Genomic DNA, 19,352 nt, shown 5'->3' on the forward strand with positions numbered 1-19,352 from the left:
TTCTACTACTGAGAATACGACAACGCATACCGAGCTCTGGTCAGAAATGAGAGAACCATTTCATCAACTGAACAACATTCAGAACTGAATTCAAACTTTACAGTGTATTTTCAACCATTCGCCTGTCGTGATTTACTTCAATCAATCAATCAATCAATCAATCAAATCATTCAATCAATCCCCCCTCCGTACTTAACGGTTCGCCACTATTACCTGTCGTCTTCAGTAGCCTGGGCTCGATTTCTGGTACTATCAAAGATTTAAGAATGGCAGGAAGGCTGGTATGGGACTAAAATTTTACATGCAGCTCACCTCCATTGGGAGTGTACCTGAAATGAGCTGCAGCACCTCGGGACGAAGACATGTGTTTACTTTACTCATGTATCACACGCAACAACACACTCCACTTCAATAACACGTAGCTTCCCATACACGGTAGATGCCATCCACCCTCGTCGGAGAGTCTGTCTAACAAGGGTCCAACAAGGCTAGAAATAGCCACATAACATAGTTGTTGGTGGTGTTATACCCACAAATACAACAGGTACAGCTTGAAGAAAATAAGCAAACACGTAATCTGGTTGGAAAATAATACTCCATTTTAATACGCATATCAAATGCAACGTACGTATTGTGATTGTTTTAATGCAATAATACAGAATCATTTAATTTGAAATAAATTGATACGGGGTTTCCGTGGCTCACTGAGGATTAGGAAGCGCCTGGGTTGAATGGCTGGAAAAGGAATTAACAACAGCAGAATTAAAGCAGCAAATTTGGGAATTTTATATCTTTCCTTTTGTTAAAATTGAGAAATATTGAATCTTAACCAACCAATATAACAAGTTCTTAATGAGCTCGTCAGCTATGACAATAACAGGGACTTAGAAGCCCGAAAATCAGGTACAAAACTTGAGGTAATTAACAATTTGTTAATTAACATAGAAAAGACAGGTACAAATATTCTATAAGATCAGGATTTGCTCCCATAAGTTACACGGCTTAGGAGTCTGAGCACCACAATACCATCGTGTAGCCTCTCGGAGGCATCAGTTTCTTATGACGTAATAAAAATTCCACCTCACCGTTGCCCAAATGTGGGCTTATCCACTGCACAATAGTCACTGAACCCAAAGGGAACTAACACAAGCAACATTTTACACTCTGAAATTAATATACGGGGGCATAATAGCCCATACTACGTGGCCTTAATGGTAAAAGAAAAGGATGCATATGACCGTCCATTAACAAAAGGCAAGGTGGCGAAACTCTTGCACTACAAGATATAATTTAAACCCTAAGTGGGCTTATGGCCCAATGATACAGAGGCTAATCCTATACTACACCAGGGTGGCTAAATGAGAAACACTGGTTCCAAAAAAGATTTACGAAGTTTAGAGGTTTTGAAAACTTTAGTCACCTCATGCAAGGTTGAAAGGGAAACAACGGAGGGTAATCACTCTTTGTTCCCTTACATTACATATTTCCCAGTAGAGAATAGAAAAAAGTCCACAGACTTGCCGAAATTCTATATTTAAACCACCAGTTCTAAAAAATTCATTAAAAGAAAAGAGATTGAAACCTTCCCCTCAAACTATCTGCAGGGCGTATCACATATCTACGTAAGTTCTGCCATTACCTTGTGCGCTGGATCTTCCTCAGGCCGGGCTCTCCCCTGCCTCCCTTCAGATACGACGCACTCCCAAGTACTGGGGCAATTCAGATAAGATGAGCCTCAAGTGCCCTGCCTTATAGTGCCACAAGAGGGAGATTTCAGAAATCTTTACTGATAGGCTGGATTCCTATACACACCCCCGGTTTTAATTGGCTAGAGAAAAAGAAAATATTTACAAGTCTTCTGATAGATCGATTACGATCGAGGAGGGACCAGCTGAAGTGTTGAAAACTTCGGTACTTTAACAAAACAATCTTCAGAACCAGATTTATAAACTTAAAAAATAAATATTACTCTCTCTAGTAGTTAATCTTTAGTCCAGAAGAGGAAGCCACTAAATCAATGGTAGAGACATCTAACTGTAGACGACAAAAGTGTCTGGTAGTTTACAAGTTCAAGTTTGTTTACATAGATGGCCATAGAGTAGGCACGCAGTTCTTTTTCTGCTAGTGGTTTTACGTCGCACCGACACAGACAGGTCTTATGGCGACGATGGGATAGGAAAGGCCTAGGAGATGGAAGGAATAGGCCCTGGCCTTAATTAAGGTACAGTCCCAGCATTTGCCTGGTGTGAAAATGGGAAACCACGGAAAACCATCTTCAGGGCTACCGACAGCGGGATTCGAACCCACTATCTCCCGGATGCAAGCTCACAGCTGCGCGCCTATAACCGCACGGCCAACTCGCCCGGTAGCACGCAGGAAGGTGTACCCCTGGTACAGAAATATTACCTAATATTTCATCAACATATCAAGAATGGCATTGATATAATGTGTATATTTGAACTCATAATAGTTTGAAAATATTTATGAAAATTTAAAATTCTGAGTTGAAAATTATGTTATCAACTTACAAGCCATACGTTTAACAACTTTTAGAAAGCGTGTTTTCTATTAATTAGGACTTCCATTCAAGTTCTCTTGAGAAAAGGTCAAACTACAGCTTGGTATCCAAATAAATACACCACAGTACAAATTGTATGATGTACAGACTAATAAATGTTTCGAACAACATAGATTTTAGCGTAATGACTTTTAGAGTAAACTCTCAATATAAATAAGCACAATTTCTTTTGAAACACTTAAGTACTTTTCGATATCAAATAAAAAGCTCTCTCTTTTCTGAGCCTGTATCTTCAACACTAAAGTTTGAAACACTTATTCATACTGATAATTACCTCACTTCAGTCATGTCTGTGTCATCCCCTTACACGGATGAAGTATTACGACCTCTGAAGCATACTCTGAATGAGTCCAAGTTGTTCTTCAGGTAAACCGTCCCACTCCTCTAAGGTAGCATCTGTAAGTTCCTGAAGAGTGTCAAGCAGCTTGGAACGCTGTGATATGGTACCTTTCAGTATGTCCCAAGCATGCTCCACGGTACTGAAGTTATGTCATCTGCCAGGATGAAGTGACTCCGTTATCAAGTCTGAACGTCCTCACAGCTGGTTGTTGAATAACCGTGAATGTACCAGGGACCAGCCAAAGTGCCATGGGTAGGAATTAAAAATAGTCCACAATCCTCCTATCTTATACATAAAGCTGCCTCCAGCAAAGACGGTGGACATCCTGAGCGTGTTTGTTTTGGTAGTTGAGTCCAGACCTGTTCCACATAATCTCATCTGTTATGGTCCTATGTTGATTAGCTAAAATCTAGTTCTTTCAATAAGCTATGTTTTTCAGGCTTAGTACAAATGTGTTCATTGGCCTTCTGGAATGAAGACCAGCCTGCTGCTAAATCTTGCGCATTATTTGATCTGAAATATCAGTCCCTACTGCGCTGGAGAAATCGTATCCAAGATCCCTGACAGTTGATGATTTATGTCTGAGAGACACACTTGGAGGAAAGGATTCTGGCGTAGTGTTGTATTACTAGAATGACCAGTACGAGGCCTGTCATTTTTGTGCACTCCCTATACCTAACATACACTGCTTTGACCGACATTCAAGTGATCGGCAACATCTTGCGTTGTATGGTCTGTTGAAAGTAAAGCTACTACTGAATCCTACAGAACTCTTCTATTCCTTTATTTTGTAAGTCGCTCCGACACAGACAGGTCTTATGGCGACATTTGCCTGATGTGAAGATTGGGAAACCACGGAAAATCATCTTCAGAGCTGCTGACAGTAGCGTTCAAACCCACTACCTCTCGAATGCAAGCTGATATCCACATGATCCAAACCGTGCAGCCACCTACCCAGTCCTCTGTGCTTCTCCGTGGCAGGTCACTGCAAGGCTTAACACAAAATTAATAAAGAGGTTTAGTTTGTTTGGTGCAGTCAGCACGTACCACAGAAGTGGATTCTGTCCTTGTGATTAGGGTACGAACACATAGGAGGCGGCACCAAGCTCTATATTTAATGGGAAACCACAGAAACCTATTCTCAGGACAGCTGATGGAGGGGTTCGAACCCACTACACTCCCGAATGCAGAGTTTGGCCCCCTAGCCAAAGCGCGTTAGCACGCACAGCCACTCCACTCGATAAGAATAGGAAACTACTAAATAATTCAGACAAATTACGTGTTATCAAGTTATTGCATGTTTAATGATATAAGGGTGGAATTTTCGACCACGTGTAACTTTCCCCCAGGGTTAAACCGCTACCTGCACTCAGTGTCTGACATGGCTAACGACTGACTGATAACCGCAGTTGGTTAGGTGTACGTCCCTTGTTATCAAACGCGCAGGATCGAATTCCTACACCTTCGGTTCACCTTTAAGTGTCCTTAGATATGTACATTTTATGCCAATACTTTTTACTAACACACTGAAGAGCTCCTTTTGCTGGTTATTAGGACCATCCATCCTCACGCAAGATCAACGTTTGCTAAAGGACTTCAAACACACGGTATTATTATTATTATTATTATTATTATTATTATTATTATTATTATTATTATATTATAATTATTATTATTATTATATTATTATTATTATTATTATTATTATTATTATTATTATTATTATTATTATTATTATTATTATTATTATTATTATTATATGCTAAACAAGGATTACCTTCATTGATCTTCCTGAGTCTTATGCTTGCAAGCATTAGTAACAATAAAACCCAAAAACCATAATAAGACACCATATGCTGAGAGGTCGAACCTATGTATCGACATTTGTAGACATCAGGAAAGCATACGACTCCGTCGACCGTGATATCTTACTGAACATACTTGTAGTAATGGGAGTCGATGGGAAAGTGCTGGCGATAATAAGGGAAACCTAACTAATACCAAATCCAAAGTAAAATTCCAAGGATGTCTCTCTGAACCCTTCGAGATCAAGACAGGCGTTCGACAAGGAGACGGGCTGTCGCCTCTTTTGTTCAACTGTGTACTTGAGAAGGTAATACAGGAGTGGCGAAAGACGTTAAAAGAAAGAAACCTTTACAAACCCTTAAGGAGTGGAACAAAGAAGAACGAATTGGAAACAGATTGCTGAGCGTTCGCTGATGATATAGCCCAGATGACAGAAATTTTCGGAAGTGCGACAGAACAGATCAATGTGTTGAGGGAAGTAGCAGAACAAACAGGTTTACAAACTTCCTTTCAAAAGACAGAAGTAAGTCTAACATCAAAGATGATACGGCACAACTAAACGCCAAACATGGAACGAAAAAACCGTGTTAATTAATTTAAATACCTTGGGGGCATGGATCCAGCAGGATGGACTTCAGAAAGAGGCCATAGCAGCATGAATTAATAAAATGGAAGTCACTTTCCAAACCACCCGCAACATATAAAACAAAAAGTGCTTTTCTCTGAATGTAAAAGTTCGTCACTACAACACTGTCATCAAACCAGTATCTCTGTATGCATCTGAATGCCTTATCATGTCCGAGAAATGTTTGCTTGTTGATTTAGAGAGGAAATAAATAAAGATCCTACACACCATACTTGGCCCAAACTACAAAATTGACATCTAATATCAGAAAATCCTGCCAAGAAGTATACTCTAAGACAGAGAAGATCACGGACACAATGCGTAAAGGCAGAGTTCGCTTATATGATCATATGCGACGGATGATCGACTCTCGATGGACGAAACCTATCTTCAGTATATTTGACCCAAAACCAAAAACGGCAATGCCATGGTACGTTAATGACAAGAAAGATCTTAAAGAACTGGGCATAGAAGCAGAAGACGCAGAAGGCGGAAATTTTTCAGAACAGCCAGCAAGACTTCTAGGACTTTCCGGAACGAAAGACGGGCAACTGGTGCGAAATGGACGTCGTGCAAAACACAGAAAGCTAATTAAGACGATGTAGATCAAGCAAAAAATGAACAAATGCCAGAATGTAAAGTGAGGCTTATTGTGGTCCCTTCTTGGCCGATTAGCAAAGTTTAATGTTTAATAATAATAATAATAATAATAATAATAATAATAATAATAATAATAATAATAATAATAATAGTAAAATATTGTTATTGGCTTTACGTCTTATTAAATACTGTTACTGTTTTCAAAAAGGTCGAGGTTCTGCAATTTTGACTTCCAAGAGTTATTTACGTTCCGATTAAATCTATGGAACTATTTGACGGCCAAAATGGAAACCACCACCTTGGGCTCAGAAAATTAGCCACTACTGGCCCATCTGTCTCTTTGATAATATAGAACTGAATGAGGTATGAGTGATGCTAATCACGTGTATGCAGCCGGTTACTGTAAAAATTGGCGGCCGTCCACCTACCCAATTTCTTTCATCATTTTAATATCTTCATTAAATCCCCAGCTGAGGTTCGTGATAGTAAGGGCAGCTGGCCGTAAAAGGAAGCCATATAATTTCCTCTCTCTTCATCCCCGTATAAGGAAACGGAACTAATACGTTGAGATACATGTAGAAGTCTCAAGATTTTTTTTACAAATTGCTTTACGTCGCGCCGACACCGATAGGTCTTATGGCAACTATGCGGTAGGAAAGGGCTAGGAGAAGGAATAAAGCGGATGTGGCGTTAATTACTGTTAAAATTGGTTAAAAATGGGAAGCCACGGGAAAACATATTCAGGGTTGCCAACAGTAGCGTTCGAACCCACTATCTCTCGAAAGCAAGTTGACAGCTAAGTGACCCAAACCGAACAGCCACTCGCTTGGCCTGTTCTTCTTCCTGGCCTTTTCGAAATCATCTGTGGTCGGGACTTCATATGAATTGAACCCAGTTTTACGCTCGGATGCCCTTCTTGGCGCAAATTCTATGTGGAGGAATGGAATCGCTATTATGTGTTTCTGTGATGGTCGGTAGTATAATGTGCTTTATGTAAATGAAGGTGTGCAATGAGACGAATACAGATACCTAGCCCCGAAGCCAGAGAAATTACCTTGCCACGGTTAAAATCCCCGGCATGTCTGGGAATAGAACCAGCGTCCCTACAAACCGAAGGCTACTAATGCTGGCCATTCAAACTAGCCGTGAATTCTTATGTTTCCTTTTTTTGTAGTGTGAAATTGGTTGAATGATTAATCCCATACGTACTGAAATCTTTTGGTTTCCTTGATTAAAATGATACATAGAATATTTTTATAAATATAATCACTAAAATTAACAAACAATTTCCATTGTGTTTCATCGTGGAACTGCTATGAATTCGTAATGCTCTGGCGCGTCATATAATCTGTGACGTACGTAACCAGACAAATGGTTTGGAACTCTCCAATCAAGGAAATGCAGCCTTGTGTGACTAAACACAATTTCGTGCCAGTGTGCCCTCATAGCTCGAGCGACATATATTTTACCGCGGAGGTGACTAATGGTGACGATTAATCCAACTTTAGGGGGACAATTTGCACTTTCATCGGACAGATGTAACAGGTGGCCATTAGTTAGGTGAGAAGCTCGCTCAATCGAAAAGCTGTGCTTGGCACTCCACAAATAGTAACTTAGTGATGATTTATCACTCTTGGGTGTTGTCGACTAGGCAAATAACAGAAAGTTCGTAATTTTGATTCAGAAGGTGAGAAAACGAATCACGCCCACTTATGCCCTTTCAAGAGTAATGATATGTACGACATGAAACTCTCATTTATTAGAATCGTTATCATTTTGAGTGAGGGGTATTATTTATTTTCTATCTTTCTTAATTCGTTTACCGTCCAGAGTTGGTTTTCCTCTCGGACTTTTTCCTACGTCTACCGCGTCAAGGCAGTATCCTGAACTGTGAGACTTTGGGCGGGGGATATAATGGAGAGGAGGACCAGTACCTCGCCCAGGCAGCCTCACTTGCTACGCTGAACAGGCGCCTTGTAGGGGATGCGAAGTCTGAAAAGAGTAGACAAGGAAGAGGGAAGGAAGCGGCCGTGGCATGAAGTTAGGTACCATTCCAGCATTTACCCGAAGAAGTGGGTAACCACACGAAAAACCACTTCGAGGATGTCTGAGGTGGGAATCGAAACCTCCTCTACTTATTTGACCTCTCTAGGCTGAGTGGACCTCGTTCCAGCCCTCATACCAATTTTCAAATTTCGTAGCAGAGCCGGGAATCGAACCTTAGCCTCCGGGTTTGGCAGTTAATCACACTAGCCACTACACCACAGAGGCGGACGGTATTACTTATTTACTGTATGTTATTGTTAGTATTAATTACAGGGGCATAAACATGTTGAAATTCCTTTCACCGGGCGAGTTGGCCGTGTGGTTATGGGTGCGCCTGTGAGCTTGCATCCGGGAGATAGTGGGTTCGAATCCCACTGTTGGCAGCCATGAAGATGGTTTTCCGTGGTTTCCCATTTTCACACCAGGCAAATGCTGTGGCTGTACCTTAATTAAGGCCACGGCCACGGCCTTCCAACTCCTAGGCCTCTCCTATCCCATCGTTGCCATAAGACCTGTCTGTGTCGGTGCTACGTAAAGCAACTAGCAAACAAAAAACTTTTTATCATGACGTTCTGGAACTAAGCACAACTCCGGTGGGCGCAACTCGAAATTTAAACTTATGAAAGAAAATTGTCACATATCGGATTTCCAACAGTTAAACTCGCGGTGGCTACTTTTTAGATGGGCGGCTGCTTCATACAACGGAACTTAAGAAAACTACCAGCCACTGCTACTTTGCGGTACGGGGAGAGTAGCACCCTCACACCACAACTCCGGTACAATCAAAGGGTATCTACCACACTCACAGAAAAGCACCATTCCCCGTGGTCACTCCATGATGGGTAGCTGATTTCTCACACGAGAGGATGTTGAGGACGTCTCCCACACACTGTTAATGAGTACCAAATATTAATACACACAAACAGCTTACAAGTCTAAAACTCAAAAACAAAACTTCAGCATGTTTAAATAATGAGCTAAATAGCATGCTGCACTATGTCAGCCCTGTCTGTACAATATTTATTATTATTATTATTATTATTATTATTATTATTATTATTATTATTATTATTATATACATTCGTTTAGCCCCTTAAGGAGCACGTGGAACCATTAAATAGCACTGGTATTCTTCATCTTCTTGTTCTTCTTATCTTCCCAAAACTTCCTCATCCTTTCACTATGGGCCTGCCGTCTTTCTTGTGTCCACGAGTTTTTGAGTTTCAAGCTTTTCTCAGATGGATTCTTGGGTGCAAATTTATGGCTGTTTATCTTTTGTCAGTATGTATTCCTTGTGGTTGCCATTGGATCAACGTCGACTTCTACGAGGTCCTTTTGTGCATCCACTAGCCAGCGAGCTTTGGATTATTATTATTATTATTATTATTATTATTATTATTATTATTATTATTCTCTAACCGATGTCTAAACGAGGCTGACTATGAAGTTACTCTTCGTTAAACGGCTCTTTCAGTTAGTTTCTTTCACATGGTATAAACCCAAACGAAATCACGTTTATTAATCTGTATAAGAATGTATGTAATTCTGTATTTTCTTTTATTTAGGCCTACGCTTTTACGGTCAAGAATACTAGACAGGATATCGATTGGGTCTATAAAAGACAAAGACAAAGACACCTCCGTACAGGCAATGAAGGCCATTGGAGGAGTGGAAGGTAAAGGCTTCCACCATTGTTAACCGCGGCACGTGATTGGGTAGAGTGGTTAGCTCTACGCCCGGCCGCCTTTAGATAGATAGATAGATAGATAAAGAATGGGTGAACCCTGCCTTCGCAGGGCTCCACACGTAGGTCTGTGAAGACCCTTTGTGTCCCTTAAACGGGTTTGCCTAGTCCAGACCTAGTGCTCCTATAAAGGATACCAGTGTCCGGATGTTGGCATTCCTGATGTCTTCCAGGCTCACGAAATGTGAGCCAAGGTATCGATGTCTAGTGCTTGCAAGAGCCTCACACTGACATAACACATGCGCGGAGGTCTCCTCCTCCCTACCGCATCTTCTACACATCGGATCCTGACTGATTTTCATGATGTGTAGGTGTCTCTGTAAGGTATTGTGGCCTGTCAACAGTCCAACTACCATTCGCATTCTGGTCCTATTCAAATTTATCAGGACCTTTTTATAACTTTGGCTAGGCCCTTTGATAAGTTCACGTGCCTGCCTTGCTATAGTTAACCTCTTCCAAATGTCTAAGTGAGACTGGTTTGTCCACTGGGATATTACCAGTTTCACGCTTCGGAGTGACATTCCCAGGAAGGGCTCTGGTCCTATAAAAGGACCTTTTGAGCCTTGTTTCGCTAGTTTGTCAGCTTCTTCATTTCCACTGATACCTGTGTGCCCAGGGACCCATAATAGGGTAACTGAGCTAAATTCACACAGCTGATCTAACATCCTTTGGCATTCCCATACCATTTTTGATGTTGTTTTAACTGCACATAGTGCTTTTAACGCTGCCTGGCTATCGCTGCAAATAGTGATACATCTTCTGTGTCCAGGCATTTTCCATATATATACAGCACAGGCCAGTATTGCATATACTTCGGCCTGGAAAACAGTAGCGTATTTACCCATAGGTAGGGAGAGCCTTGTCTTAGGCCCCCAGACCCCGGCGCCTGTGCCCGTCTCTGTCCGCGAGCCATCTGTGTACCATGTACAGCCCCCAGACCTAAGACGGGCCCCAGCATCCGCGGCCCACTCCTCCCTTGTGAGTATCACCACTGTGAATTTATAGTTCAAATTAAAGCTAGGCTTCATCAGGTCCCCAATCATCATTGTCATAGGGCAAGTCTGGTGAAGCCTTGTGAGAATAGAGGCATGACCTCTATTCGGATTCTTGAAGGACCATCCTCCGAGTGACCAAAGGCGGTAGGCACTCATTCCCGCTATTTCCTTAACATATAGATGTAAGGGGGGAAGACCTAGGATGGCCTCCATTGCACATAATGGTGTAGTATCCAGTGCCCCTGTTATTCCTAGACACGCAAGTCTTTGGACACTGTTTAACTTGGTGGTCACAGTTTTACTCTCCGAGCCTGGCCACCAGACTAAAGATGCATAGGTGATCGTGGGCCGTACAATAGAAATATAGAGCCACTGGACCACCTTAGGTCCTAGGCCCCAAGCCGGCCGCCTTTGCCCCCAGGAATTAACCTAGTACTCATTTTTGGCGTAGGCTGAGTGAACCTCATGGCCATGTGCACCTCCGGAAGTGTAAATCTCGTTTCTTAAATTGTACGACTTCCTGACGGGGATTCGAACCCATGTTCTTCCGGGCTAACCGAGCATGCCTTTACCGCCTTGTCCAGGCAGTCCCTAATAAACCAAGACTGTTCTAATAAAATTGAAAATTGCCAGGATAAATAAATCAATAATCGAGGGACATTTCAATCCATAAATCAATCAAAAATTTGAATCTCTGATTCAATTCTTGACCCACTGTCTTACATGTGCCAGGCTCCTCACTTTAATCTGCCCTATCCGACCTCTCTTGGTCAACTCTTGTTCTTTTCCGACCGCGACGGTATTACGTATGGAGGCCTAGGGAGTCTTTCATTTTCACGCCCTTCCTGGACCTTGTCTTCCTTTGGCCGATACGTTCATATTTCTAAGAGTCGGACCCCTTCCATTTTTGTGCTCTGATTAGTGTTATATAGAGGATGGTTGCCCAGTTGTACTTACACTTAAAACAATAACCACCACCACCACCACCACCACCTTGACCCACTGTCTGCATCCTTGAAGATGGTTTTCCGTGTTTTCCAATTTCACACCAGGTAAATGCTGAGTTGTACGTTAATTAAGGACACGACCGCTTCCTTCCCACCGCTAGCGATCTCCTATCCCATCAACACCATAAGGCCTGTCTGTGTCGGTGTTACGTACAGCCAATTTTTATGAAAATTCAGTTCTTGACAGTCGGAGTAGCTCAGACGATAGCGTGCTAGCCCTCTGAATTCAAGCTGGAAGGTTAAATTGCGCCTCAGACCAGTGGTATTTGGAGGTACAGTACTCAAATACGCCAGCCTCGTATCAACACTTAAAAGAACTCCAGTGGGACAAAATTGTCTGAAAATCGAAGAAGTACTGTAGTTAGCGAGACAAAATTATTATTATTGTACCGGGCGGTACACCTCCACGCCGCTAGTTCAAATATTGCGCCAGTTGAAACTCCCCTACAGGAGAAAGCCTGAACTTTAACAAACTGAATTAACTCAACGGTTTCTCGGAAGATGTCACCACTGTAAATTTGGTAATTTTGAAGTGTTCTGAACTGTGTCTATTTCGATTTGTGTTTGTTTGATCCGTGTCAAGAAGTTGGGACATTCTCTAACAGATGTCTCTACCAAAAACTATGATAACGCACTCTGGTGTAAAGGAATGTAGTCTCCTGAAGAAATATTGTATCCCTAAGTTTTGTTTTTACTAAATTTTGTTCTGTGGTTTGTGGGTTGGCAATATAAATATTTTCTTTCTGCCTGTTTTGAATTCAGCCAATCCCGAATTTTCTAAATTAATTTTCCTCCAATCCTAGGTTTCTTGTTCATGTTGTGTGTAACTTTTGATGTTAGCCAATAAAGGGCACTTATATTTCATGAAAGGTCTCGAAGCTTCCTTGTGGGTATAAAACTACTGAGGTTCATGGCTCGTCGCCACTCCATCGACATCTTGCTTAGTGTGTGAATATGTAGCAGGGGGCGGGAAGCGCCTTTTATTTCTTCGGGCAGCACTTCATTAACAAGGTAATGGCCGTTTAATAACTTTATTTCTTGCTAGCTCAGCAGTTTAACCCCCGGGGCAGGTTCGAAACTTTTCTCATGTAACCTACCTTTATAATGTAAAAGACATTTGGTAAAAATTCCGTCTCTTTAATTACAAATTAGGATAGAGAGTGCCTTACCCTCTCGAGCTCCCACTCATTGTTTTGAGGTGACTACGTTTTCATTACCGATTTTCTTCTTTTCTTAATGTAATAAAGTCTTCTTCTACGAGTCACCTCCTTAGTATGGGATTAGCCCTTGTGTAAGCGGCCTAGTGCCAAGTACGTTTTAAAAGTGTATTAGGAGTGCTAGCTACGCCTCCAGTTAATTTGGTATTTTGGGCCATGTAAGTAACCTGTTCCTTTTCTGAGTAGGCCCAGTAGGTTGCGTACATGGTACCCCTGTGTGCATTTGTAAGTTGTGCCCGCAGGCATGTGATTGTATAAGTCGAGGATGCCTGAAATAGGCGTGAGTAACTGAGAGCCGGTTCGCTCGTTTCGAATTAGGTTTTGAGTGCCTCCAGAAGGCCGGAATGTGTTAGGTGAGAGCAAGTGCTCTTTGATTTCAGGGGAATTCTGCCCCAGGTAGTCTGGTTGCATATTGGTAAAGTGGAGCTTGGAGCTCAATAATTATTCACCCGGGGCTTGAACCCAAGCAAATGTAATTTCTTAAACTTGTTGTCCTGCTACTTGGTACCTGTTACTCTGTTGTTGTTATTCGTTGATTTTGAAAAGAAAATATAACCTTTGTTAAAAGTTTTAAATTAACTTTAATTTCGTAGTTGAGACCTATTCCAGCCCGCACCTTCTTTCACCTCTGCTGTTCCACAGATACCTCGGAACAATTATTATTATTATTATTATTATTATTATTATTATTATTATTATTATTATTATTATGAGCCCACCTGGTAGTCATGATTGTCAAGGCGTCATGTCTATATGATCTGACACTGATTAGCCGGTACGACTCCCGTTCGTTGAAAACATTCGCCCTCAAAATGTCGGCCGGCAAGGTAGGAGAGGAAGCAGTGGTAGAATATAGAATGTGTAATTACTAGATTGTTTGCCAAAAGCCTGGATTCAATTACAAACGCGTCCGCAGTGGTCAGATAGACACAGTATATAACGATGTTGGTAATTCTTCAGTCGGATGGAGACTTTTAGCAGAACTCTTGGTGTTATTTGACGGGATTAGACGTGTTTTATCATCTCCCTACCTCATCAACATCATCTTCCCACACCCAGATGCGCAGGTCACTCATGGGAGTCGAATAGAACTACATCAGGTGAGCCGAGCATGTCCTCGGGAACACCTGGCACTGAAGTCGGTACAATAAAGAAAGAAAGAAAGAAAGAAAGAAAGAAAGAAAGAAAGAAAGAAAGAAATACATTATCCTCCTCCTCATCATCATCATTGTTTTCCAATAGCTTCTGGCTTTCCGCCCGGACGACTGAGTTTCGAAATCCGGTCATTCCCGGGTTGATATTCGCACTTAATACGTCACGTGGTGTCAGGAGTAGCAAACCCGCGACCACAGAAATATCTCTGGTAAAAATACGAAAATGTAAAGATTATTATAATTTACTTTTTCGGCTTTATTAAAACAAAAAAACAAAACCGTGGCAAATATATCCCCTTGAGGGCCTTGGTGTGCAAAAACAACTGCTGCCTCGTTAAGTGTCACGTTGTCAGCGTAAATATATTCTTAGCCGTATCTATTCTCTCTTGGCTTTTCTCACCGGGCAATATTATAACAGGTGTTATTTTTGTGATACCGTAGCGAAGTGTTATTTTTTCCTATAGTTGGCCGCGTTTTTTTCTAACACAGGACCAAAATGTCTTCATGTCAATAAATGTCATATTTGCTTCCCTCTACCTTTGTGCAGAAAGGATTATAAATTTAAATCCATCAAGGTTCAAACTTCCTTGAACACTATATAGTCCATTTAAATGTGGCTAAGAGAAGACACTCAAAAATGTTCTTGTTTAATACTCTTAGTTCATCTGCAGTTTTCTTGTTAAAATAAAACATATCTGGCTTTTCTCTACAGATCTCTGCCTCTCCCCGACGATAACCAGAGGATTTGTCCGCTGTATCCTGTATTTCATTCTCCAGCGACTGTAGTAAGTATTCCATAGAACTAAAAGATAAAGAATATAGCAGCATCTGCTCTTGAGTTCCCCCTCTCTGGTTTGTTATCTTTGTTATTCAAGTCTCAAGTCCCGCTTTCAACAAGATTCTTGAACGCACTGCCGGAGAGCAAAGGTGTATATAGATAGCATCCATGTTCTTCGTTATCGCCACTCAGCGTATTCATTTAATACTGTTACTTTTCTATGTGAATGTACAGAGCTCTACACCTTACCATAACCAGCGTATACAACACAGCTCAGAGCGTTTACAGAAGACTGCGAAAACATTATCAAAAACAAATGGAGTAAATGCCAACGCTAGCAACAGTCCTTTCTGTGCAGTTTTATCATACTCATTTCACATCCTGCAAAATACTGGTGTGTAGTCTCTCAGATCCTGAGGCAGGAGCATCCTCTGAGCAAAATAAATTGATCACGTTGCTACAGTCACAATATCAAACCAGATCATGATATATGTTTCACATACGTAAATGAATTCTACTACTACTACTACTACTACTTCTGCAGCTGACGAAAGGGACAATAACTATCGGTGATTCAGATGACCTTGAAATAGTGGTAATAGCAGGGAATGTAGAGGAACTGACCTTCCGAGTAAGCGAATAATTGAGATTTGGATAGTAAAAAGTAAATTGAGACTGGCACCACATAAGACTGAAACTGTAATTCTGAAAGGTTCCAGGAATTAGAAGAATGCCCGCTTCTTATTAAATGATACAGAGATTGTTCCAGGAAAGTCTGTACGATACCTTGGGATTCTTATAGACAGGAATTGCACATTTGGTGCACATGTGTAGGCATTAACTCAAAAGGCAGAGAAGAAGGCATCGGCATTAGTTAGACTTATGCCTAACATCGGGGGGCCAAAAACAGTTAAGAGACAGATTATGTGCTCTGCAGTATATTCAATTTTACTTTATGCTGCACCTATCTGGCACAATGCACTCAGGAAGGAGATTCGCCGAAGGGCTATGGAAAGAGTACAGAGAAAAATGCTGCTCAGAGTTATCTGCGCTTATCGAACTGTTTCGACAGCAGCTTTAAGGGTCGTAGCTGCCAGTATTCCCATTGACCTGCTAGTGGTAGAGAGGAAAATTTGGTATGGAAGGGGTGCGGCTATATCTGCTGAAGAAAAGAAAGCCTTGAGGAACCAGTTTTTACTAGACTGGCAAGGCCGATGGGATGGCACAACCGATGTTGGCCACTGGACAAAAAAGCTAATACCCGACAGAGGAGGCTGGCTTAAATGTAGACATCGGCAGGTGGATTATTTTCTGTAGCAGGTCCTGACAGGACATGGGAGATTTGGCGTATACGCCATGAAGATGGGAAAGACGCAGGGAGATGGTTGTTGGTACTGTTCTGAAAGGGATACAGTAGAAAACACTTTTTTACTGTGTTCGGTGGGAAGAAGAAAGCCTGCCAACAACTTGGCCGACAACTCAAGCCAGGGAATCTGATTCAGATCATGTTGGAGAGCCCACTTGCCTGGAATACAGTAAAGGCAATGGCGACATGCATTATGGGGACAAAGGAGAAAGAAGAGAAAGGAAGAGCATAATAATATAAATCACTCCATTCTGATGTCATGCCAGTTCCAGAATGGGCTGAGTGAAGAGGGGAGGGGTTTTTAGTTGGCGGAAAACCAACTCCCACACAGAGTGGTGTCTTTGAAATATTTTCCCCTGCTAAAAACAAAAAATACTACTACTACTACTACTACTACTACTACTTGAATAATTAAAAATATCATTCTTCTCTTAGCCGGTACCTGAACTAGGCTGACCTGGAAGCCAGTATATTGCTACGGATGTTAAGTACGTACTAACGGGATTTCTGGACGAATTTTTCCAGGTTGTTCAGTGAGTGTCACCTGTTTCGTCTTCTTGAAGCGAAGTCTAAGATGCTGGAGGTCGTTCTTGATCTGCTTTACCCAAGATTTATTTGGGGCCGTTCTCTGGATCTTGCACTATATTGGAATTTGTCACCAGAATAGTCCACCAAGATAATGGTGCTCATCTAATCTAATATACACTGCCGGGAAAAAACATGCTACATTCGCAGGGACTGTGTTCAGTGGCACCAGTATGTGCATACTGACAGGTTGTTGTATTAGTGATTCATTTGTTCCGGACATCGGCGATCAGATGGCGTTCAAAAGGCCTGTCCATGCACACTCTGTTTTGACTCTTCAGACAATAACTGTGCTGAGGTTAAAGGTGAACAGTGTTTGCAACATTCATTCTAGGGTACAAACATACCTCGCCGACGCGTACGTGCTCCTATTGAACAACTGCAATCATTTGAACGGTGTCACATTTTGTGCCTGCGGGAAGCTGGATTGGTGCTAATGTTGGACAAAATTAATCGGAGGTGTGTCGTTGCTTTCAGCAGTGGGCTGTGGAACATTCCCACAACCGTACACCAGGATACCGATGTCCGCCTTGTGGCTACTCCAACCACTACTCTTATACCTTCATCTCCTTCACACAATATACATAACATTTGTTTGAGCGCCAGTTGCTTTTTAAATAGAAACAACAAAATTTGGTAGAGCATACCTCTTATATCAATTATATCAAGGCGTGAGGTGATAAACTCACATATCTGGCAATATACAGGGATATGGATCAGGACAATATTAAATTACTGTTGCATTTCCACAACTGAGGATTGTACATGGAACTGGAATCACTTATTATAATTAAAATAAAACTGAGTTTATGACTATAATTTACGTCACAATGAACAAGCATTGACGTATTTTAATTTAACAAAAAATATATATAGTGAGTTTTGCGGTAATATTAAAAAGAAAATTTAATCTAAACAAAAAAGCTATTGGCATGAACTTGAAGTGAGATGTGATATCGCCGCTGATTACATTCTTCTTCATGTTATGAATGCATAACATGTCTGATGCTTTAATTACCTGATGTCTGCATACTCCGCTGTTGAACTTGAAATTCTTGGGAAAACCTATGAGCTGAAGTCGGGAGCCGTCTGCTGTTATCTTCTTATATAACAAGGAGTTGGCCTACATACCATGTACGCGTGTAGGGAGCTCCAATGTAATTACGTCCACTCAATATATTATAAAAAATAGGAAAATATTATTGAAACATCTTGTGAAGTCCATCCTCACAAGAAGATGATGTTTCTTTATCAGCATAGTACCCGTCTCTGCTCGGATACAACCACCACTTGTAGATCTCGATTATTACAAGACTTCTTCAAATACAACTCTTAGCTCTGACCGTCACTCTAAGACCACTTCTTCCATTTGATACATCTGACTGATACACATGATCTGATACCTCTCACCACCGTTGCATCGACTTTTATAACCTCGCGATAACGACTCATCTCCCTACTCTCTGTTAATCCCTTCCACCTCACCATACAGTAGCTGGCGAATACTGACACTTGGTCGCAATCACGTGCCCACGCACTGATGTCATCAGTCATGTGTCGTATAAGCGTACACAAGCGGATTACAGTTGACTATGCTGCATGAGTCATCGGAAAATCTACTTGCACATAACATTCTCAGTTAAACATAGCTTCGATTGCAAAATACTCTGCCAACACATCTGGCTAGAGTTACAAGCCACAGAATGTCTATATCAAACCAACAAATCTCACTTACTAATATACAGCATAATATTACAAACATATTCACTTAACCTATGATTAAATACAATAATATGCGTGATACCTAATTATTACAGTCTAAATGATGAGAAACAGAATATAAAATCTAATGAATCGGGTTAATAATGATAATAAATAATAATAATAATAATAATAATAATAAATACTGAATGGAATCTGTAACCCTGTTGTACGGTTACAGCCTAGTACCCACGCACGTCAAGATCGACGCATTGTGCGAGCAGCGGTGTCCGACCGATCGTCTGCAGTGACGAGAGTAGGTTCTGTCTGCATGCAAGTGATGGACGTACACGCGTACGGCGTAGACCTGGTGAGCGGCCTATTCCAGAGTGAATTCTCCCACGACTCCCAGGTCCAACTTCGGGCTTCATAGTGCAGTGGGGGTGATATCAGTTACAACTCGCGATCACAGTTTCTGCAGAGTAGCGAAACCAGTTCACACGTCCACATACAGCTGCTGTGACGCGACGTACTCGACAACTGTCCTGGCCAGCAAGATCACCGGATCTCTCACCTATTCAACAAGTACTGTATGGGACATGACGGAGCGGTAACTTACAGCGCGTCTTCCAGAACCTGTAAATACGTCAGCCTCGTGTCGGTAGATTTACTGGCACGTGAAATAAGTCCTGCGGGTCTAATTTCCGACACCTTGGCGTCGTCGAAAACCTTGAAAGTGATCAGTGGGGCGTAAAAACAAATATTATTATTATTATTAATATTTTTTTTTATTATTATATACATGTCCGA

This window comes from Anabrus simplex, chromosome 3, assembly GCF_040414725.1.
Source record: "Anabrus simplex isolate iqAnaSimp1 chromosome 3, ASM4041472v1, whole genome shotgun sequence".
NCBI classification, from domain to species: domain Eukaryota; kingdom Metazoa; phylum Arthropoda; class Insecta; order Orthoptera; family Tettigoniidae; genus Anabrus; species Anabrus simplex.